Source organism: Petaurus breviceps, unplaced genomic scaffold (genome assembly GCF_028583685.1).
Source record: "Petaurus breviceps papuanus isolate PSGF00001 unplaced genomic scaffold, PetGlider_PUasm1.0 38, whole genome shotgun sequence".
In the NCBI taxonomy this organism is placed as follows: domain Eukaryota; kingdom Metazoa; phylum Chordata; class Mammalia; order Diprotodontia; family Petauridae; genus Petaurus; species Petaurus breviceps.
This window is the reverse complement of record NW_027186304.1, coordinates 21,638,923-21,663,681: the sequence shown is the minus strand read 5'-3', so window position 1 is coordinate 21,663,681 and position 24,759 is coordinate 21,638,923. Positions and strand designations below refer to the sequence as shown.

The 24,759-nt window shown below is 38.3% G+C and overlaps 1 protein-coding gene across 3 annotated transcripts in view; it reads right to left on the bottom strand.

The window, feature by feature from the left end:
- Positions 1-24,759, bottom strand: part of PIEZO2 (piezo type mechanosensitive ion channel component 2) — a 557,384-nt gene that overhangs the window by 263,133 nt on the left and 269,492 nt on the right. The gene's annotated exons all lie outside the window — the stretch shown is intronic.

Genomic DNA, 24,759 nt, shown 5'->3' with positions numbered 1-24,759 from the left:
AAACCATAGACTTAGAGTTGTAAGGGATCTTAAGGATTTTACATTCCAATTCCCTTATTTTAAAGTGTAGGAAACTAAATTTCCTCAGAGTAGCTGAGTGACTTGCTTAGGGTCATTGGAGTGGTAAATGGCAAAGCCAATATTTACATACAGATCTGCTGACTCCAGACTCAGGGATCTTTCCTGGGGTTTCTATGTGGCTAATTTTTTTTTATATATCCAACTGATAGATTTTGAATAATGGATAGAGTGCTGGTAAGATGTCAAGAATGACAATGAAGTTGTAAGCCTGGGTGATTGGGAAGATAGTGATTCCCTTGACAGTAATAGAGAAGTCAGGAAGAGGGAAAGATTTGGGGAAAGAATAATGAGTTCAGTTTTGGATATTTTGATTTTGAGATGTCAGCAAAGGGCATCAGGTATAAGATATCTGAGAGAGAGTTGGTTATGTGACACTGGAAGTCAACAGAGAGATCTCACAAATAATAAAAGTTTTTTTTTAATTAAACAAAGTCAAATGCAAAGAAATTGTGACCTCCAGCTAAAACAGTCTCATAAAGCTACAGCAGCCTTGCATGGATTTCTGCCATCAAAAGATGCCAAGATATGATATATTCTGTCTCTTTATAGTTTGAGTTTTCAGGGCAAGCCCCTAAAAGGAAGTTCATTTCCTCCAGAGACTTTGATTATTGTTAGGGAAAAGTGCTATTATGAAGAGTAGATTGGTACAATACAGTAGACAGAACACCTAAGGCATACCCTCAGAGAGGTTCTCACTTAGTCATGTGACTTTAATTATTCCCATTTCCAAATCAGTTTTCTCTTCTATAAAATTAATGAATTGGACTAGATGGTATTTAATACTCTTTCTATTCTAACTATTCTATGAACCTAATTTTACCTTGATTATGTTCTTACCATCAGAATGCTTTCCCTAAATCCCATTTTATCTCCCTGTGCTTTTAATCACCCTGACTCAATTCACACCCTTCAACAAAACTAACTTATTTGGAGATTTTCTTGGGACCAGTTATTATCAATATATATTTATAGCCCTAGTGCCTCAGTTGAGATTCAGTTTAACTAAATTTTTAAAAAGAGTCAGGCACCTAACATGTTAAGGATACAAGTTTAGAGGGCCACTGACCTTTTTCTATAAAACACCCTAAATTTTGTTTCTATGCTGAACACTATTCTAGCCTTTGTTCTTCTCTCGAGAGAAATGAGTACTTTCAAACTAATCAGAGAAAAAACTTAACTTTGCATCCCTAACACCTTAAATGCCAGTGACACCTAAAGGTTCTTTCTACACTAAAATCAGAAAATAAAGGGAGGAGTAAAAAACCCCAACAATAACCCTGCACATCCGTACTACTGGCCAGTATGAACCTTGGGATATTCTTTTTCCAATTAGAAAACTTTTTTGTGTTATTAATCCCACAGGATTAAGCAATAAACTCCCCTCTCTCTGATTCATACTACCTACATGTGACAAAATCTCAATTTATAGGAGGAAGGCCCATATAAACAAAACTCAAGGTGATAGTTAAACAGAAATGTAAAGTGGTGAGGACACCAAGTCATCCTGGATTCAATTTACCCCAGATCTAGCTCACTCCAGACCCTGTGCATATGGGAAAAAGAGGAGTAGGGGAAAAAAAGAATCACCTCTCTTGGCGATAGGGAGGTGAAGGAATACTGTCAAGGACAAACCAAATCAGTGTGTGTGTGTGTGTGTGTGTGTATGTGTGTGTATTCATGTTGTCATTTGACTTGTTGGTGTTTGGGGGTGGACAATGGCTACTGGCAAGAGACTCCATGTACTACTACTCTTAACAACAGGAAAATAATGTATACCAAACCCAGGAAGACATTTAAAGCAAAAAGAAAAAGAAAATGAACATGGGAAATGAATTCACATAGGGCTTCATTCTGGTAGTAGAAGTATTTAAACTATTTAACCTGTTTATTATCTTCTTGAGGCCTGCTGTAACTATTAGTACTGTTCTGGGACATATTTAGAGACACGGAAGAGAACAGACTGTAAACTCCTTCACATTTCTTATAATAATTGCATTTCCTCTGCTTTTCTAATGCCCACTTAAAGCTATACTCTATCATAAAACATCTCCAGTAGTTACTCTTACACCATTCTGATATAATTCATGTTTCCTTGCAGGCAAAGATGCCTTTGTCACTAGCCATATCACTTAAGTAAATGCATAATTAGCTTTGAAAGGGCTGATTTCATTCTTATATTTTTAGGTTAATATGAGTAACAAGCAAGGCAAATGAGAAGTATGGGCCATTCACCTATAAGTATCTGCCTTTAAGCGTATTTCTTGCTAATATTCCATTTTATTCACTCAACACCCATGCTTTGCCTACAAATCAAACAGGAAGACTTTGCTGTGGTCTATTTGTCATGCTGTCTACACACAGCTTTGAAGTTTCTAAGTGATTTACTCTGCAGCTCATTTGTTCAGGTCACTAACAAAAACTAAAACTTTCATGCTGATACCTCTAATGCCTCACAGGACAAGGTGCCAAGGTAACTAGAATCAGCCAGTTGATTTCTAAAATCCAGAATGTGTTGTAGCCTATGGGATCTGATCTTTGTCATACTTTTTCCTAGAGACTTTATGCTAATCATAATGTTATAGATTAAACAGGGATGAAGGGGATTACAAATCAGATTTTTTTTCTTCTAAGATGTTTAATGAAGCATTAAATTTCAAAGAAAAATCAGATTTCACAAAATATTTTAGAAATGAGGTTATAATATTTGTGAACAATAAGACTAAGTTAATTGCTTTTCTAGTTGAGAACTTCAAAGGGTCAATTTGTCCACTGCCTAAAAAGTAAATACAAATAATATTACTTCTTATTAAATTAAAACATATTGACTTTTGTAGTCTGCATTTAAACTATACAACCAGGTATCTACAAGATACCAAAGCAGTCAGTCTGCTCAATTCACTGGGGAAAAATGGACAATTTTATTGTTTAGCACCATGAATAAAAACAAAACAAAAACAAAGGACAGGCAAAAAGTCAGTTCTTAATCACTGGTCAGGGATGTTGGGGATGGGTTCATGTCTCAAATAGCAGTGGGATTAGATGATATCTGAGGTCTCTAAGATCATTTAATATATATATATATATATAATGTATATTGTGTATGTACATATAAATACATGCAAACATAGACATAGACATACACACACACTAAAACTATTATATTGGGTGGGCGGAGCCAAGATGGCAGAGTAGAAGCACAACCTTCCCTCAGCTTCGGCTTCCACCTTCCCCAATCCATGTAAAAAGGGGACTCTAAACAAACTTTGGAGCTGCAAAACCCACAAAATGACACAGAGAAGATAACCTCCCTCTGAGGACAGTCCAGCAGGCCTGCAGGAATCCAGCACAGCACACTGGGAGCCAAGACCAGCCCCACACCTAGGCTTTAGCCCCAGGGTGGGCCTGACCAGCCACCACCTAGAGGGACTCCAGGTCAGCAGCAGCAGCAGTGGCACTTTCCAGATTTATCAACACATAGATGCGAAGGACAAAGTGAGAGACCAGTGCAGTCTGGACTTTGGGACCAGAAAGTGGGAGTGAGTGGCTTTTACCCCTGGGGCAAGAAGCCGCTGAGGCGCCAGCACAGCCAGCCAGTGCCATGTGGCAGCTTCAGCTCTTGGCCTGCAGAGTGTAGGGGGACCAAGCACCAATCTGAGGGGTAATTGCTCTTGCTTTAACCTGCTTGGATCTGGATTGCAGTCTAGGGTGGAGGTCCTGGGGTGTGTGTCCAGCTTGTCAGAGCATGTGGAGACCTCAGAGAGGGCACCCATCTAATACCTCCTGCAACTGAGAAAACCCCAGCGTTTGGAACGAAAGCTCCCCTGTCTGGTGGCAGAGACCTACTGTGGCAAAAAGCCCAAAAGTCAAGTAATTGAGCAGCAAAATGAGCAGGCAAAGGAAACAAAGCAGACAGAAGATTCCAACATTACACTCCTATTTTGGAGACAAAAAGGAGCAAAGCATGGAACAGGAGGAAAACAGTGAAGTCAGAACTCCTGCACCAAAAGCTTCAAAGGAAAATACAAGCTGGTTACAGGCCATAGAGGACCTTAAGAAGCAGATAAGAGAAGTGGAGGAAAAATTGGGAAGAGAAATGAGAACAATGCAAGAAAATTATGAAATGAGAGTCAAAAGCCTGACTGAGGAAAATAATACCTTAAAAAACAGACTGACTCAAATGGCAAAGGAGGCTCAAAAAGGTAATGAGGAGAAGAAAGCCTTAAAAAGCTGAATTTTCCAGATGGAAAAAGAATCTCAAAAGTTCAATGAGAAGAATCATTGCTTCAGAATTAGATTGGTGCAAATGGAAACTTTATGAAAAATCAAGATGCTGTTAAACAGATCCAAACAAATGAAAGAATAGAAGGCAATGTGAAATATCTCATAGGAAAAACCACTGACCTAGAAAATAGATCCAGGAGAGATAATTTAAAAATTATTGGACTACCTGAAAGCCATGACCAAAGTAAGAACCTAGAAAGCATCCTCCAGGAAGTTCTCAAAGAAAACTGCCCTGATGTTTTAGGGCCAGAGGGCAAAATAGAGGTTGAAAGAATTCACTGATCACCTCCTGAAAAAGATGCCAAAAATAAAACTCCTAGGAATATTATAGGCAGGTTCTGGAATTCCCAGATTAAGGAGAGAATATGACAAGCAGCCAGGAAGAAACAATTTGAATATTGTGGAAACACAATCAGGATAACCCAGGATCTGGCAGCTTCTACACTGAGGGATTAAAGGGCTTGGAATATGATATTCCGGAGGGCAAAGGAGCTGGGATTAAAACCAAGAGTCACCTACCCAGCAAAATTGAGTATCATGTTTCAGGGGAAAATATGGTCATTCAGTGGAATAGAGGACTCTCAAGCATTCTTGCTAAAAAAAAATAGAGTTGAATAGAAAATTTGACATTCAGATACAAGAAGCAAGAGAAACATGAGAAGGTAAACAGGGAAAAGAAATCATAAGGAACTTATCAAAGTTGAACTATTAACATTGCTACATGGAAAAACAATAATTGTAACTTATGAAACTTTTCTCAGTAGTTGAAGGGATTAGAAATATATATGTCTATATATGAGGGTATATGGGCATATGAATACATATGTGAATGTGTGTATATATGTTTACAGGTATACATAGATAGAGGGCACAGGACCAATTTGAAAGGAAGGCATGATATTTAAAAGGTGAAATTAAGAGGTGAGAGGAATATAATGAGAGGAGATGGGGAGAGACAGATTGGCGTAAACTATCTCATACAGAAGAGGCAAGGGGAAATGGTTACAATGGAGGGGAAGAATAGGAAAGCAAAAGGGAATGGGTCAACCTTATTCCCATTGAATCTGGCTTGAGGAGGGAGTGAAATACACACTAAATAGGGTATCTCACCCTCCAGGAGAATAGGGGGGGAAAGGGATGAGAGGGGGGATGATGGAAGGGAGAGCAGGCTGCGGGGGGGAGGGAAGTTGGAAGCATCCACTTTTGAAAAGGGACAGGATCAAAGTAGAGAATAGAACAAGTGGGAGGTGGGATAGGAGGGAGGGAAATATAGTCAGTCTTTTACAATATATCTACTATGTTATAGTTTTGCATTAGACACACATGTACAACCTATGCTGAATTGGTTATCTTCCCAGTAAGGGTGGGTGACAAGGAAGGAAGGGAATGAATCTGGAATTGAAAGTTTTAAAATCAAATATTCAAATATGTATGTATATATATATATATATATATATAGTGTGTGTATACACTATTATTAATACCATCTTACATGTAATTGGGAAATAAGATACACAGGCACTGAGGCATAGAGATCCAGTGGAAAAGTAGAAAGGGGTATGGGAGAAAATATGGGAGAGAGCAGATTGGAGGAGGGGATATCCTGTGGGACTGCTATTTTGGGGCAGTGGGTAGGGGAAAAACAGGAAGAAAATTTGGAACTCAAAATCTGGTGGAAATAAATGATGTAAATCAGACGTTAATAAAGCATAAAAAATTTTAAAAAACAAAAAAAGAATAAAAGAAAAAACAAAAAAAGAAAATAAAAAAACTATTATATTAGTGATACAGAAGAGAAAAAGTAACACCGACCTATGCATACAGTATTTTCATGGGAGGTTGGTACAGAGAGGAGTAACTGAAACTTCTTGATCAGGAATGTACAATCCAATCAAGGAATTCTCATTATGGGTAAGAGCAGTTCTCAAGTGTATATATGAACATCCTCAACTAAAGTTCTATTCAGATTCCTCAATGTGGTATGATTATTTGTAGATCATGTCAGTGGACCACCAGTACTATTAAGTTTTTCCATACTGGAAGGATATCAAATAAGGTGCTGCCCTTTGAGGACTAGTTAGATGATTTCAGAAAGACTTTCTAGATGATGGATTTTTTGTGGTCACAGAAACCCATAAAACCATCTGTTAAGTCATGGAGGGACTACAGTTTGCATCTTTGGAAAGTACACACACATAGGTGAAATCACAGAGTACTGAAGAAATGAAGTAACTATTTGTAGCATTCTAAAACATATCCTACATATTCTAACACATATGCTACAATACATAATCTAAGATCAACAATGATAACAATAGATACACATATTTTAAAGGTTAAATGAGAATGTGCAATACATGCATATTATAGAGGAAAGTGCATTTAGGGGGTAATGAATAGAGAGACATCAAATCTTTTTTACTGAGAAAAGTGCAAAAGAAAGAAAAAATTTCAAACTTTGTTCTCACATTTTACTACTGTGAGCCTTATATTCTATGAAGAAAGAATTGATTTGAGTTGGTACAAAATAATTTTCATTGATGTCCTAGGCATAAGAAAATAAAGGATAAAAATGTATTAGAGGTGATATAGGTGGGCCAATAATGTGGAGAGAGTGAGAGATAACCAGTGGAAGAAAGGAAAATATAAAGGAAGGAAAAAAAGAAAGGAAGAAAAAACAACATTTATTTTCAAATCACTACACTAAGAGGTACAAAGTTAAGGATAGCTTCTGAGCTCAAGGAGCCTTTAGTCAAAAGGTGGGGGGGGAGCGTATATATTATGTTGTAGAGTGGTGGTTGGATTGAGATATTTTGGTTTGGAAAGTTAAAGGAAAGTTTGGAAAGTTGTATATTCCACCATAGGGGAGCTATACAGGAGTATATAGGGGAGCTTTAGGGGAATAAATCAACAAAACCTTTTACAGGTTGATTTGATTATGATTCCAGAATTTCTCCCAAGGGAGGTAGGGGGTGGTGTGCACAGGGCATGGTAGAGTGATACTGGTTTGAGTTGAAGAGTGAATTGGTACTGTTACACTCAGTTCTAGATGTAGTAGATGACTGAAATAATCATCAATCTCCAATTGGACAGATATATTGAATATACTGTTGGTACCAATAAATCCAAAATGATCTGGACTATAGAGGAAGGCCTGTAATATGTTGTTTGGATCTTCTGTGGAGAAAATATGAAGAAAGATGGAAAAGAATGTCACAGTAGAGAAGGAATGGGTGGGTTACTATTTGTACTAGAGGAAATATAAATATTGATGATATTCACTTAAGTATTAATATATATTTGTAGGCAAGCTGTGCCCTATAGATTCATGACAAATATTGACGAAATTATTTTTTGTTAAAATCACAGAAGATCAAGACATAGATTTTTAGCTATTTGAGACCATTTATATCCATATATAAGAATAAGATAAATTATCTTTTGATATAAACTTAGAATGTGAACATTTGGCATAGCAGTATTATAATATGAAAATGACTAGAGTTAAAGGTCTTCCAATTTAAATAGGCACATTCTGGACTTTACAGATTTAAACCCTTGTAAACTCATAATTTTTTGAAAGATTGTGTCTTAACCCTTATGATCATGGCTAAATTAATAAAAATCTTGATATATTAGCTTGTCTCACTTGAAGAAAATTTTAAAATATATGAATTTAAAATAAAAAAATTAGGAGAGACAGAAGGTTGTTTAGAAAAAAGGACAATGGAGAAAAGCCTTAGGATATGTTTTTCATCAGATAATTTACAAGAAGCCTTGTAGTGTGGAAAGAGCCTGGTTCTGGAGTTAGAGCTTCATCCAACCTCCTCCAATTCCCTCAACAACCCTAGGGAGCTTCTATGGGTGAGAAGCATAACTAGGTCTTCAGCATCACAGGCTCTCCATCTTCTCAACTCCCTGTACTGGCCCTGACAGCTTCCACCCTTCTTAAGACCTAAGTTCTAGATTTTAAACTCTGTGAGGCTCATAATTCTGGAATCAAACAATACCTGTCTCTTATGCCTGGGTTCTATAATTATAAGTCCTTTATGTCTTCTGGAACCCATGTATTCTTTATAAAAATAATTTAAAATGAGAAAAATAGTGAAATTATTATTCTAATTTTATAGACAAGGAAATGAAATTCATAAATTGTCTTGTCTAGGGTTATATAGCTAGTGCATGTCACACCTGTCATTTATACCATCTTTACTGATGTCAAGGACAGTGTTCTTTCCAATATATAGTGTAAAAGCAAGGAAGGCAGTATTACCCCATGAATATTTGGAGATGTGAAAGCAGAGAAGACTACCCAGAAAGCAACAAATTTTGTACCTTCTTACTTCTTTATATTTGTGAGCAAATACACATTCCAGAGATTTTTCCAAGATGGAAAGGTTAACTATGGAACATGTGTGGACCTCATTTGGATGCTTTTTTGAGCATATATGTTACATATGTAACACTGTACAAAATGTTATGCATATGCAACACTATGCAAAACAAAAACAAGTATAAAGTTATTCTCAGCTATCCCCATACTGGATTGATAGGAATTAATATAAATAAGGAAACTATACATAGATATAGTTCTTATGGTTAATACTAGGGTCTTCTAAAACAGGGTATTCCTATAAACACAGTCTAGAAACAGGTTTCAAAGCTCATCCTCTTCCAGTTCAAAAAGGAAATTCTCTCTAGAAGTTTCTTTTGCTAAGAATTCATCTTTCATCAAAAACTTGGCTTCTTTTGTGATGGCAAAGAGCAAAAAGTAAAGGTTCTGGTTCTTCCTTTACATTATGTCATATACCTAGCAGAGATCATTTTTGTTTTTAAATTCTTAGGCTAAAATTCTGAGGCTTTAGCTGAGTCAGAAATTTCTCCTTGGAAGAATAATGCCAGCCAGCAAAATGATGCTAAACTTTAAAGAAGACCACAGTAAGAAATTAATCAATATCTCTTACAATTGCCCTGAAGAACTGAATTACTTTAAGATTCAAGCATAATTCTTTTCACTGATTCTTTTTTTTTTTGCTTTTTTGGAGGGCAAATGGGGTTAAATGACTTGCCCAAGGTCACAAAGCTAGTGTTAAGTGTCTGAGGCCAGAATTGAACTCAGGTCCTTCTGACTCCAGGGCCAATGCTCTATTCACTATACCATCTAGTCACCCCCATAATTCTTTTCAAAAGAAAAAAATAGGTATGATCTCAAAATATAGCAAAGTTACATAACAGAATGCCATGAAATTAGTCTTAGCAATTGCAATTCTTTGTTGTTTCTATACTTTCCAAGACTTGCTGAAGTCCAAAGAATATCTTTACCTGCAAATCAGCAAGATATTGAATGGTTTAAGAATCAAAGGGCCATTAGCAATAATGATCATCAGAGATCTTAAAACAGAATGATTATCTATGGGATACTCAACTCTAAACCTCATGTGTATTGCCAAAAAGAGGAGATAAGATATTGAAGCTGTTGATTGTAATTATGATTATACACACTTCTGTTGTCAAATCTAATAACTTATAAGGGTATCATGGTAGGAAAAAAATACTGGCTGTGAGTAGGGAGACTTGGTTATAGTAGCCATTCTATAACTAATTAACAATCTGACTTTTGCCAAGTAACCTAATCTTTTCTCTATGCCTCAGATTTGTTACTTATCTTGTGAGGATAATAATACCTTTAAAGAGACTATAATTCAGTAGGGGAGATGGAATATATCAGAGGTGGGGAACCTGTGGCCTAGAGAGCACATTAGAAAAATTGTGTGTGGCTCTTTGACTGAATCCAAACTTCACAGAACAAATTTGTTCTGGGTGGTTAAAAGGTCACATTTGAGGACCTAGATGGTCACCTGTCACCTCAAAACTACCTCACCCGTTCATATTATATTTCAACAGAGTATTTACTCCTTTGAAATGGGTCACAGCCCATTTGTACCTCCCCATTATATTCAATTTCTGTCCGTTTCTGCTTTTGAACTCATCATAACTGCTCTACCTAATGCCTGGGTAGTCTCCTTTTAAGTTTTTTAGCTCTTCACCTCAGTGGAGCACTCAAGATGCCCCTTTCTTATCTTAGGTTCTTGCTATATAACTAGCTTGCCTGCATTTCTTTTTTTTTTTAATTTAATTCGGTTAATTTTAGTTTTCAACATTTACTTCCATAAGTTTTAAAATTTTTCCCCTCCCTTCCCAAGGCAGCCTGCAATTTGACTTTTCATAAATTCTTATGTTCTTTGAGTAACAGCTATATAGGCCATTAAGGAAAATATTAGTGTGTAAATTAGTTAATTTTGTGCCAAGGAACTGTAATACTGCTGAAAGTACTGTTCAATTTCCCAAATTCACTTCAGTCTATCTTCTATCTATTTAATTCAATCCCACCTTCATTGTCCATCTATACTTGTTTTCCAAGATAAAACATTCTGTTGAGCCAGGGCAGTGAGAGGTCCATCTAATTGTGCTTCATAATTTGGGCAAAAGGCACATCTCAAAATTTTTGTCTTCATGTGAACATTTTTAGCACTACTTCTTGAGTATGGATCTCATTCATGTGGTCCTAGAGTACTTCCAGCTTGATAAAATCAACATAGTATCATAAATATGTCACCACAAGAATGTCCCCCCAAATCACAGAAACAAATTTTTCCAGCAGATCTTTCTTTGACAAATAGAAAGAAGGGGCCACAAAATACAAAAAACCTTTTACAGAATAGCAACGAAAACAATGAAGTAAACAAAAACAAAACAGCCAAAGTTAGAAAAATCTGCAGAAAACCTATTGGAAGAGTCAAATAAGTCAATCATACCAGAAATAGTTTTAAACAAAATTTAAAAAAAGGAAAACATATGGAAAATGGAAGAAGTTTGCCACCATTTTTATAACAATTTATTCTGATCTTTCATGACAGGGGAATGATGACATTTAGACTTCATTACTTCAATAACCTATGCTGAAGAACATGACTGCATTGAAGAACATGAAGTCAGCGGGAAAACAGATCAGATTAAGCACATACAGAAAAAAAAAGAATATTGAAGGTACATATTTTTTAAAGTAATGAAGCATTGATTTTAAGATATTTCAAAGAGAAGAATATTTTGAATCACTATTAAAATCAAAGGCGCTATTGTTATTTTTTTTAAAAGGAGAAAACATTGAGATATCATGAAGGTTCAGTCCCGGGTCCTTTTCTCTTATTTTCTCTCCCTTGCTAATTTTATCTACTCTTTTGTCCATGATTTTTTCCCTCCTTCTTTTGAATCTTGCCCTCCCTCATGTACCTTGCAAATATCTTCCCTGTTACTTAGACTGCCAGATATACTTATATGCCATTCAATACATATCTTGTCTCAGCAGAATTAAATCAGACTTGTGGAGTCAAGATGGTGGAGGACAAAAAGCATCCAGCTCAGCCCTTTCAACAACCCCTCAAAAAAACTTTAAAATAAAACCTCAAATTGAATTCTGGAGTGGCAGAGCTAAGAAAAGGTCAGAGTGAGACATTCTTCTAGGCTGTAAGGGTTATGGGATTTAAAGATCTTCCATGCCCCATTGGACTTGCTGACATAGCAGGAAGGGGCGGAGCAAGAGGAAGCGGAAGCCAAGCTGGAGTTCCTGCAGTGGCTGGAGGTGGTGGTGATGGAGGCGGCAGCGGCAGCGGCAGCGTGAAGCCCTTTTTGACTTAGCCAGAATTTCTGCTAAGGACTCCTGCTGAGGACTGCCAGGGGCCGGAGCTGCTGGGAGCGCACTTCCCGGACACTGGGTGGTTGCTGTGAGTGGGGAGAGGAGGACCTTTGCCTGAGGTAGCCTGTTCTGTTTTAAAGGCTTGAAAATGTGGGTGCTTTCTACTTTATCTACCTGTGCCAATGTCATAACTACTCTGATGGCTTTCACTTTCTGGTTTTGGGACTCAGTCTTTTGGTATCTTAATAAATTTTCTAGTTTATTTCCCCATATGGCAAGCATGATGTATTTTGTGATGGATAATTATATCAGCATATCTGTAATCTCCATAGGCATTGTGAATATGGCATTGCTGATACATAGGCCAAGACAACTTAGGAGTTTGGAAAGAGAGATCCATGACACAGAGATGGAGTCTGGCTCAAAGGCCATATGGATGAAATACTAGTGGTGGGAATAGGTGGTAGAAACAAAAGCAGCAGCACCTTTAGGAAACTCCCAATCAAGAGGTGATAAGGGGAGTTGGAATTGATCAACAGGTGACTCCAGCAGATCCCTGTCCTAGTACTGGCCAAAGGACCAGATACCATTGGGCAGCTGCATTGCCTAAACCCACTTATAAGTCATAGTTCAAGGGTAGGGAAGAGCACTTTCAGTCAAGAAGGAGTGGAAGCCCTAACAGGCAACTTTTTGGCAACTCCATTACCTAAACCCACTTCTGGGTTATAGTTCAAGGGCAGGGAAGAGCACTTTTGGTCAAAGGAGAGTGGAGGCCCTGAGGGGCAGTATCACATCCAATATTAAGGGACCAGGGATCCTGAGTGTCAATATTAATTGCAATCCCAAAAGATCAGGGTCCCTCCCTGAGTGAGGACCAGAGTGCTGACCAGGAGACCAATGACCACACATCTCCCCAGATCACAATTATTCCCAATACTATATAAACTACTTTTTAAAATAGGTAAAGAAGGAGTATTACCAAATTCCTTTTATGATACAAATATGATTTTTATACCTAAACCAAGGAGAGCAAAAAAACTGAAAGAAAACTATAGACCAATTTCCCTAATGGATATTGATGCAAAAAATTTTTAAATAAAATACTAGCAAAGAGATTACAATAATATGTCACAAAGATCATACACCACAACCAGATGGGATACCAGGAATGCATGGCTTATTAAATATTAGGGAAACTCTCAGCACAAATGACCATGTCAATAACAAAAACAACAAAAATCATATGATAATATCAATAGTTGCAGAAAAAGCCTTTGACAAAATACAATACCCAATCCTACCAAAAACATTAGAAAGCACAGGAATAAATGTAACCTTTATTAAAACGATTAAGTAAAAAGATATTTATAGCTGTTCCTTTTGTGTTGGCAAAGAATTGGAAATGGAGGGGGTGTCCATCAGTTGGGGAATGGCTCTCCAATTAGAGGTTTGTGAATTTGATGGAATGCTATTGTGCTATAAAAAATGATAAGCTGTATGCTTTCAGAAAACCTGGAAAGGTTTACATGAACTGATGCAGAGTGAAGTGAGCAGATCCAGGAGAACACTGTACACAGTAACAGCCATACTGTATGATGATCAACTGTGAATGACTTAGCTATTCTTAATAGTAATACAATTGTCCAAGACAATTTTAAAGGACTTATGATGAAAAATGATATCTACTTCCAGAGAAAAAAATGATGGAGTCTGAATGCAGAGAAAAACATAAGTATTTAAAAAAAATTTGGTGGGTCATTTTTTTTGTCCGTTTTTTTTTCACATGACCAATATGAAAATGTGCTTTATATAATTATACATGTATAACCTGCATCACACTGCTTGCTGTGTTGGGGAAGGAAGAGAGGAGGGCAGGAGAGAATTTGTGACTCAAAATTAAAAAAAAGTTTAAAACTGTATTTACATGTTATTGGAAAGGATAAAATATTATTAAAAAGAAATCACCATTGATTAGAGAAATGCAAATTAAAACAACTCTTATGTACCACTTCATACCTATAAGATTGACTAAGATGCCAATGGAGTAAAATGACAAATGCTGAGGGAGGGGGAGGGTGATCTGGAAAAACTGGGACACCAATGTACTGTTGGTGGAATTATGAATTAAACCAACCATCTGGAGAGCAATTTAGAACTATGCTCAAAGGGATATAAAACGGTGTATACCCTTTGACCCAGAGATACTACTACTAAGTCTGGATCCTGTAGCAGCAAGCACCCCAAGCGTCCTCAGGGTTTGCAGCTACCACAGGTTCTTGGATCTGCTTTGTTAAAGGAAAGAAACTCAAAATGGGTTAACAAGCTTACTTTAATTAGTCAGACATATATCGTTTACCTTGTTCAGGAGAAAAGGTCAGCACCCTGAACCTCAAAGTATACAGGCATAATTATCAAGACAGAAACATCAAGTAGACAGATTTCCAAACTGTCCAACCATTACATCCATACCCAGTCAACATCTGGGTTTCCACATTCTGGGTTTTTCAAAGCCGGGGGACTCTCAACAACGGCTTCCCAGAATTCAGATCAAATCACAGAACACTTCTCAAAGTGAGTCCCAAAACAAAGCTACACATCAGGGCTTATATAGCCTTCTCCTGGCTCAGAGAATGTAACAACCTTATTGACTCACTGGCCAATCAAGAAGTATCTACTGAAAAACAAGCCTCCCTCCCCAGGCTTCAGGTGCATTTTAGCCTAGGGGCAGGGAAGATCTTCCAAATTTGCATTCCCATTACAGATCCCAAATAGATCAAAGAGGGAGGAGGGCAGTAAACAAACAGGAAAGGTAGGAAGAGGTCAGGTCATGAAGGGTTGTAAAGTCCATACAGGAGATTTTACCTTTAATCCTAGAAGGAATAGGAAACCATTGGAGTTTAATGAATTAGGTTAGGGTTTGAGGGCTGACGTCATCAGACTTGCATTTCAGAAAGACTACTTTGGCAGCTGAAAAGATAGACTGGAGTAAGGAGAGATTTGAGGCAGGGAGACTAAACAGAAAGAAAATTTTCGCAACAGGCCAAGCATGAAGTGATGAAAGCTTGTACCATGATAGTAACTGTGGGAACAGAGAGAGGGCTATTATGCTTTTGTTATTGCTCATTCATTTCAATCATGTTCAGTCTTTCACGACCCTATTTGTGGTATTCTTGGCAAAGATAGTGGAATGGTTCTAGCTCATTTTATAGACGAGGAACTGAGGCAAACAGAGTTAAGTGACTTGCCCAGGGTCACACAGCTAGTAGGTGTTGGAGACCAGATTTGAACTCATGAAGAAGCGCCTCCTGACTCCAGGTCCAGCTTTATCCACTGTGCCACCTAGCTGTGCTCAGAGGGATATGTATATGAGAGATAATTATGGAAACAGAAATGGCAATACTTAGCAACAGATTGAATATTCAGGGTGAGTGAAAGTGACAAATCAAGGATGAAGAAGAGATTGTGAGACTGAGTGACTGGGAGGACAGTGATAAGTGGGAGGATAGGTATAATGGCAAGCAAACAAATACTTAACACTTTGTTTCAGTTGAGCATAGCCTGTGATTATATCAAGTCTTTGTTAAGAAACAAAACTTGTGAAACCCACAGTGGAAGGGACTTGCCAAAGACGGGAGGAACAGGAAGGATGTAAGAAGTGGGCAGAACAGGGAGGAGCTAATGACCATATAAAAGCAGAAGCACTAACTAGGAGAGAGCAGAACTGAGAAAGGAACACTTGTAGTGGCCATCACTCTGTCTGTTCTGTCTGTGTTGATTTGTGTTTGTGATACTTTGTACAGAAGCCCTGGGACCTTACTGGAAGTCCTGAAAGAACATTTTCTTGTTGTTTGTTTACAGAAGTCCTGGAGAAGTGTCTCAGAGGTCCTAGGACTATACTGATGATTTGTGTTGAGCTCTCAGACCATGTTTGTGGGTCTGTATTGATTTCACAGGCAGGTAGTGAATTGACGATGTTGCCGGCAATGTGTAGGAACGTTCTGGCTCTGTTATGCTTTGTCTTTGCAGAAACAGAAACTGCGAAGGACTTGAGGTGGACTGGACACTGTTGAGCTTCAATATGGGATGAGACCTGGACAAGGAACTGGACTAGGAGCTGAGAACTGCCTGCCTATGAATCCAGGTGGCAATTGGGTAGATTCAGGTAAAAACTGGAACCATGGAAGAGGAACCATGGAATCTGGGAGCCAGCCTCAAGTCAAGATGAAAAGACCTCTCCTTGGGTACTTAGTGCTGACTGAGAAGATCATGATTTACTGTGGCCTAGGGGTGGGAAAATTTTGACCTTTGTCCTTTGCGTCCCTTAAGGAGGATTGCTCCTTAAGGACAATTGAGCTAAAGACTTACTGAATGATATCTTTTCTTTGAAACTATGTGGCCACTTCAGTGATAAGTTGTTATATCATTGTGATTGCTGTACTTTGGCTTTTGTGAATGTTTTACCTTAGTTCATTGCTGAATAAATGGAGAGTTCACTATACTACATGGTCAGAACCTTAAAGCTATTTACAGTAGCAGTCCTCTTAAGAGCTGCTCTTGCTTGGTTATATAATAGGGCAATAGAGAAATTGGAAAGAGCGAAGAGTTTCTTGGGCAAAGATGAGATCTGGAAATGTTGATTTTAAGAGGTCTATAGGATATCCATTTCGAGATGCACGAAGATTGGAGGTCAAGAGAGGGACAGATTAAAGAAACATACTAGATAAATATATCTGAGTATCAGCTACATAGAGATGATAGTTGTAGTCTAGGGTACAACCTAGGGTGCAGTACCAGGGAACTGATGAGATCACTAAGCGAGATAATAAAGAGGGAAAGGGTAGAGATCTCAGGACAGACACTTGGGTAAACTCCAGAAGTTTTTTTTTAATCTTTTTCTCTTCCTCAGCCTCATTCACATAGCTATCACTCTAATTCAGTTGCTATCATATCTCAGGAAGACTCACTAAGTGTTTCTTAATTAAACTTCCAGCTTTCAGTCTCTCCCCTCTGTAGTCCATCTTCTATATAGCTGTCAAAATATTCTTCCTAATTACCAGAGGTGACCATATCATTTCCTTACTCAAAAGTCTCAGGTTATATCCAATTAAATAGTTTCTTAACATTGGATTCTGTGACATAGTTTTAAAAATATTTTGATAGCTGCATATCAATGTAATTGGTATCCACTGTAATACTATGTATTTTGTTTTATGCATATGAAAACATGATTCTGAAAAGGGGTCTGAAGGCTTCACCAGATTGCCCAATGTGTCCTTGACACACAAAACTTTAAGAATCTCTGCACTATTGACTCATCAATTTAAAGGGTTTAAAGATTCAACTGAAACATTGTACAGGAGAAGATTGCGAAAAATTTAAAGCCCTACTTAAATCCTCATTCTGGGTTTTAAAGTCTTTCACAGTCTGACTACTATTTATTTTTTCTAACCTTGCTTGATACTACTTCCCTTCATACATTTTACACTGCAGCAAAATTGTGCTACAAGTTGTGGTCCATGGCATTGAACATCTCCTGCTGGGCCTGGGTTTTCATGATCTATCCCACAAACATAGAAGGTACTTTCTCCTCATCTCTGTAAGAAATTACCATTTTCCTTTATGATTCAGCTCTGGTCCATGTTTTCTGTGAATGCTTTTCTCAGTCCTTGTAATGGGAATGGGAATTTACGATCTTCCTTGCCACTAGGCCCTTTGATAGGCTTAAGTGACTGAGAAGCTACCTTGATTTGAAAATATACTCTGCCCCTAATAGGCTGAATGTGGACACATGGAGCCTGTAGCAGGAGGCTTGTTTTTCAGGAATACCCACATCTTGTTGCTTTGTGATTGGGCAGTGGGTCAAGAGGGTTGTGGCATTCTCTGAGCCAGGAAAAGACTATATATAACCTGGTGTGAGATTTTGCTTTGGGGCTCACTTTGAGAAGTATTGGGTGATTTGACCAGATGAGATTCTGGGCAGCCATTGAGCCCCCCAGCTTTGAAAACCCAGAAGTTGGTGCTACCCTCTCTGGTAACTGAATAGGTATGGATGTAATGGTCAGACAGCTGGAAGCCTGTCTGCTGATGTTTCTCTGTATTTGTTGTCTGCTTGTAACTTGTTTGTATTCTCTGAAGTTTGGGGTGCTTTTTCCTCTGAACTAGGTAAATGATATGTTTGGTTGATTAAAAGCAAGACTGTTAAACCATTTTGAATTGCTTTCCTTTAGAAAAGCAGATCTAAGAACCTAAGGGTGGTGTTGGCAGCCACCCTGGGTATTCTAGGGTGCTTGCTACTATAGCCCTATTGCTTTTAGTCATTTCAATGAGATCTTAGGCACGGATATACTTTCCTTTCTTGGCTTATAAGATGAAGTCATTGAATATCAAGGTCTTATTTAATATCCTTTTCACTTTTCTTTTTTTAATGCTTTATTAACTTCTGATTTGCATCATTTGTTTCCGCCAGATTTTGAGTTACATATTTTCTCCCCATTTTTCCCCTACTCACCTCAATAGCAGTCCCACAGGATATCCCCTCCTCCAATCTGCTCTCTCCCATATTTTCTCCCATACCCCTTTCTACTTTTCCACTGGATCTCTATGCCTCAGTGCCTGTATATCTTATTTCCAAATTACATGTAAGATGGTATTAATAATAGTGTATACACACACACACATATATATATACATACATATTTGAATATTTGATTTTAAAACTTTCAGTTCCAGATTCATTCCCTTCCTTCCTTGTCACCCACCCTTACTGGGAAGATAAGCAGTTCAGTATAGGTTGTACATGTATGGCTAATGCAAAACAATAACATAGTAGATATATTGGAAAAGGCTGACTATATTTCCCTCCTTCCTATCCCACCTCCCACTTGTTCTATTCTCTACTTTGATCCTGTCCCTTTTCAAAAGTGGATGCTTCCAACTTCCCTCCCCCCCGCAGCCTGCTCTCCCTTCCATCATCCCTCCTCTCATCCCTTTCCCCCCCTATTCTCCTGGAGGGTGAGATACCCTATTTAGTGTGTATTTCACTCCCTCCTCAAGCCAGTTTCAATGGGAATAAGGTTGACCCATTCCCTTTTGCCTTCCTATTCTTCCCCTCCATTGTAACCATTTTCCCTTGACTCTTCTGTACGAGATAGTTTACCCCAATCTGACTCTCCCCATCTCCTCTCATTATATTCCTAACCTCTTAATTTCACCTTTTCAGTATCATCCCTTCCTGTTAAATTGGCCCTGTGCCCTCTATCTATGTATACCTGTAAACATATATACACACATTCACATATGTATTCATATGCCCATATACCTCCTATATAGACATATATATATTTCTAATCCCTTCAACTACTGAGAAAAGTTTCATAAATTACAATTATTGTTTTTCCATCTAGTAATGTTAATAGTTTAACTTTGATAAGTTTCTTATGATTTCTTTTCCCTGTTTACCTTCTCATGCTTCTCTTGCTTCTTGTATCTGAATGTCAAATTTTCTATTCAACTCTGGTTTTTTCAGCAAGAATGCTTGAAAGTCCTCTATTCCACTGAATGACCATATTTTCCCCTGAAACATGATACTCAGATTTGCTGGGTAGGTGACTCTTGGTTTTAATCCCAGCTCCTTTGCCCTCCGGAATATCATATTCCAAGCCCTTTAATCCCTCAGTGTAGAAGCTGCCAGATCCTGGGTTATCCTGATTGTGTTTCCACAATATTCAAATTGTTTCTTCCTGGCTGCTTGTAATATTCTCTCCTTAATCTGGGAATTCTGGAACCTGGCTATAATATTCCTAGGAGTTTTCTTTTTGGGATCTTTTTCAGGAGGTGATTGGTGGATTCTTTCAACCTCTGTTTTGCCCTCTGGTACTAAAACATCAGGGCAGTTTTCTTTGAGAACTTCCTGGAGGATGCTTTCTAGGTTCTTACTTTGGTCATGGCTTTCAGGTAGTCCAATAATTTTTAAATTATCTCTCCTGGATCTATTTTCCAGGTCAGTAGTTTTTCCCATGAAATATTTCACATTTCCTTCTATTCTTTCATTTGTTTGGATCTATTTAACAGCATCTTGATTTCTCATAAAGTCATTAGCTTCCATTTGCTCCAATCTAATTCTGAAGCAATGATTCTCCTCATTGAGCTTTTGAGATTCTTTTTCCATCTGGCAAATTTGACTTTTTAAAGCATTCTTCTCCTCATTGCCTTTTTGAGCCTCCTTTGCCATTTGAGTCAGTCTGTTTTTTAAGGTATTATTTTCCTCAGTCAGGCTGTTGACTCTCATTTCATAATTTTCTTGCATTGTTCTCATTTCTCTTCCCAATTTTTCCTCCACTTCTCTTATCTACTTCTTAAGGTCCTCTATGGCCTGTAACCAGCTTGTATTATCCTTTGAAGCTTTTGGTGCAGGAGTTCTGACTTCACTGTTTTCCTCCTGTTCCATGCTTTGCTCCTTCTTGTCCCCAAAATAGGAGTGTAATGTTGGAATCTTCTGTCTGCTTTGTTTCCTTTGCCTGCTCATTTTGCCACTCAATTACTTGACTTTTGGGCTTTTTGCCACAGTAGGTCTCTGCCACCAGACAGGGGAGCTTTCATCCCAAACACTGGGGTTTTCTCAGCTGCCGGAGGTATTACATGGGAGCCCTCTCTGAGGTCTCTACATGCTCTGGCAAGCTGGACACACACCCCAGGACCTCCACCCTAGACTGCAATCCAGATCCAAGCAGGTTAAAGCAAGAGCCCTCAGATTGGTGCTTTGTCCCCCTACACTCTGCAGGTCAGGAGCTAAAGCTGCCATGTGGCACTGGCTGGCTGTGCTGGCTTCTCAGTGGCTTCTTGCCCTGGGGGTAAAAGCCATGCACTCCCACTTACTGGTTCCAAAGTCCAGACTGCACTGACCTCTCACTTTGTCCTTCCCATCTATGTGTTGATAAATCTGGACACTGCCACAGCTGCTGCTGATCTGGAGTTCCTCTGGCCGGGGGCTGCTCAATTCTGCCCTGGGGCTAAAGCCTAGGTGTGGGGCTGGTCTTGGCTCCCAGAGCGCTGTGCTGGATTCCTGCAGGTCTGCTGGGCTGTCCTCAGCAGGAGGTTAGTTTCTCTGTGTCATTTTGTGGGTTCTGCCACTCTAAAGTTTGTTTAGCGTCCCCTTTTTACATGGATTGGGGAAGGTGGAAGCAGGAGCTGAGGGAAGGTTTTGCTTCTATTCTGCCATCTTGGCTCCGCCCCTCCTTTTCACTTTTCAACCAGACCTGGAATTTCACTGGCATTCTGTACTCCTGATAAGTAAGTTCCCTCTTTACCAAGGGAGAACATCGCCTGATCTTGGGAGTGTAGTCTAAGAGATTGCTTGTGTTCAAGTGGTACCCCTGACACAGATAATGTGTTTAACACAGACAAATCATTTACCCTCTAAGTCCCCTAAGATAACGAGGAAGAATAGTGACATGTATGAGAATTTGTTGGAATGAAGTGAGTCTTGCAACTAACACCTCAAGAAATATAGGCATGTCCTCACAACCTACTTAATTTTAAAATCCATCCTAGACTTTTCCTACAAAACTATGCTTTTCTTTTACTCATTGATAAAATTATCCCATGGCCAATCTATGTGTTCCAGGATTAAACTAAACAAAAGAGAAGAATAGCCTATTTAAGCAGGGCTTATCAGAGCAGAGGAGCCATACCATGCAACAAGATTGAGGAACATGTAAGAAAGCTCAAAACTATCCAAACTCTCTCTTCCACTCTTTTGTCTGTTGTACCCTCTTTCCTCATTTCATGTCTCTCTTCTTTCTGTATTTCTTCCTTTCAACCTTTCTCCATTTCTCTTTCTTTGCCCCTCTTTCTCATCATTCCTCATTCCATTTAACAGGAGGCATTTATATAAATTTTGAACAATCATATTCAGAAAGGATTTAAGTTCAGCCTGTTGGACAGATCTGCATATAAGGAGAGGTTGGCAATTCTCAGGAAGAAATCATAATATCAGATTTAGAGATGGAAGAGGCTCTCTAGTTCAACCCCCTCACATGCAGACGAAGAACTAAGGCCCACAGAGGTTAAGTAACTTTTCCAAAGTCATACAATTAATAAATAGTAGAACTGATATTTATAATATACCAGTTATGAACAAAACATCTCTAAAATTGTATAGTATTTGGAAGGCAATGAGGTGAGACAAAGAATTGATGTTGAGATCAAGCGAATTGAGTTCTTTCCTCAGGGATGACAAATATTACTTGTATAACACAGACCAGTCCATTTAGCCTCTCTGAGTTTGTTTGCCCATCTGTAAAATGGGAAAAATAATATTTGTACTACTTACTTCATAGGGTAAACCTTAAAACACTACATAAATGTGTTATTATTTTCACCACAGACCTATGTGGAAAGTAACTTATTTCAGTGAAAACCAGCTTATTCAGAAAGAATAAGCCAGTTCAAACCATTGTCTGGTAACATGCTAGCAAACCCCCTTCAAGGATTTTTTCTCTAGAGATTTGTTCATGTGTATCTTATAAACTCTGTAAATGACAGCTACAGGGCTTAGTTTGCTATTTCCCCTGGGAGAAAGAACACATCTTAAAGCATTTGTCATTTCTCCCATATGCCCCTGGGCACCAATTGAAGCAATACACAGAAAACGTAGGTTTTTCAGTGTGATTCAGAGGAACAATTGGATACAATTAGCCCTTTGCATCAGATTTTTTTAAGCTGCTCTTACAACTACATTAACTGCAAATACAAGGGAATTTCAATACTGGCCCCTAAAAATGTTTCTGGGGAGACCACTTTAATATGTTACTCATCAAGTTGCAAGTGCAAATTGTTTAAAGATTCTATTGATCTTGCTCTCCCTTTACTGAGGTAAGCACAGTTTGGTGAATTTGTCTTCTCAATAGATACTGGTGTAGAAAGATGGTTTTTGCTAAGACTGGCATGGTGTCTGCCTTTCATTGACCACCTACAAGATCTGAAGATTGTTATCACAAAATGGGAGCTCAGTACGAAGATCAAATTTACTATAATAAAACAATAACCATGAAATAAAAAATAAATATGTCTCTGCTGGGAGGAGATTCACTCTTTATAGTAGCTTGGTGTCACTTTAAATGAAAAGCAAGATGAATGCATTAGGATCAGAGTTAAAGCAAACTACTTTAAGGGAATGCTGCCAAGCACGAAGGAAAAAGTAGACCTGAGTTTAATTCTTGTCTCAGACATTTGGTAACTCTGTGGCCCTGGGCGAGTCATTTAGCCTCTCTGAGGTTCAGTTTTCTCATATGTAAAATGAGGATGATAGAAGAACCTGTCTCACATGGTTGATGTGAGGAGAACGTATATAAAGTGCTATCAAAACCTTAAAGAACTATATAAATTCTAATTATTATTAATACAATGTTTTATTTTATTCTTAGTCACAAAGAAAAAATATATTTTCTAAATTTAATCCTGAAGTGTAATCAGAAAACAACATAGATTTTTAAAAATTCATTAATTTTCATTTCAATCAATCAATGCAGATATTTATTAAGCATCCACTATATGCCAAATACTATACTAGAGACACATAAAAGTAAAAAACAGTACCTGCCTCAAAGAATTCAAATTCTAATGGACAAAACAACATATATGTATATGAAGAATATATTCAAAATGAATATAAGATAGTATGGGGAAGGAGGGTCCTAGTAGCCAAGAGGATGAGGAAAATGTCCGTGTAGAATGTACCACTTGAGCTAGTCTTCAAGATGGGGCATCCTGAATAGGGAACACCAAGCAGGACCAGAAAGGGAGGAATCAGCTTTTGAAAATATTTAAATGCTAAAAAGTGGAGTTTATATTTGACCTGAGGGGCAGGAGCCACTGGTGTTTATTGAGTAGAGTATAACACGGTTGGACTGGTGCTTTAGGAATATAACTTTCACAACTCTCTGGAGGAAGAATGGTGGTACTCCTGACAGTAATAAACAATTTGAAAAGAGAGAGGAAGACCGTGGACACCAATGTAATTGATGCCATTGTAATCAGGCTTCTACTGAAACCTGGGGCTGCTACTTTGGGGAGGGAAACATGACTTCTACTAATTTTACTCCAAATTGAGAGAATGCTGAGGTTATACTATAGGTCTTTGCAAGGGGTGGAACTGGTGCCAAAGCCAAGAAGGGAAATCAACATGGCCCTAGACACTCTCTTGGAGACATATCATAAAGTCTTAAGCTTCAGACATGCCCTGATTTCTAGCTTGCCTCCTTAGAAACTTTAAGGCTACTCTTTGAGTGAAATGAAGGCCTCTCTCTTGGTTTGAGTTAAGATATCTCATTCCTACTGGAAGACTTATTCCCTCTTGAATACCTTCTGGCTTATTCTAATCTGTAAAACTTGTCTGTTTGCTGTTTTCTTTTTTTTCTATCAATAGGGCTACTCTCTATTTGCTGTCTGTGATAGTATTTTGTATTACCAGTTTGGTGCAAAGGAGCCAAGTTGGTGAGTAAGTTAAGGAAGAGCCAGGAGCCAGAAAAGTAATTTTTGTTATGGACAAGACTGGTATCCCTAGACTAGCAATACTCTTTTTTGGTGGGGTCGGCTAGAAAGCTTTGTCAAGATCAAAACCCATAATCAAGGGAAGGACCAAGTGCCAAGTTTCTCTTGTTCCCTTCAAGGTAGAAATTATAGGCTTCCTTAGAGAAGGGTAGGCT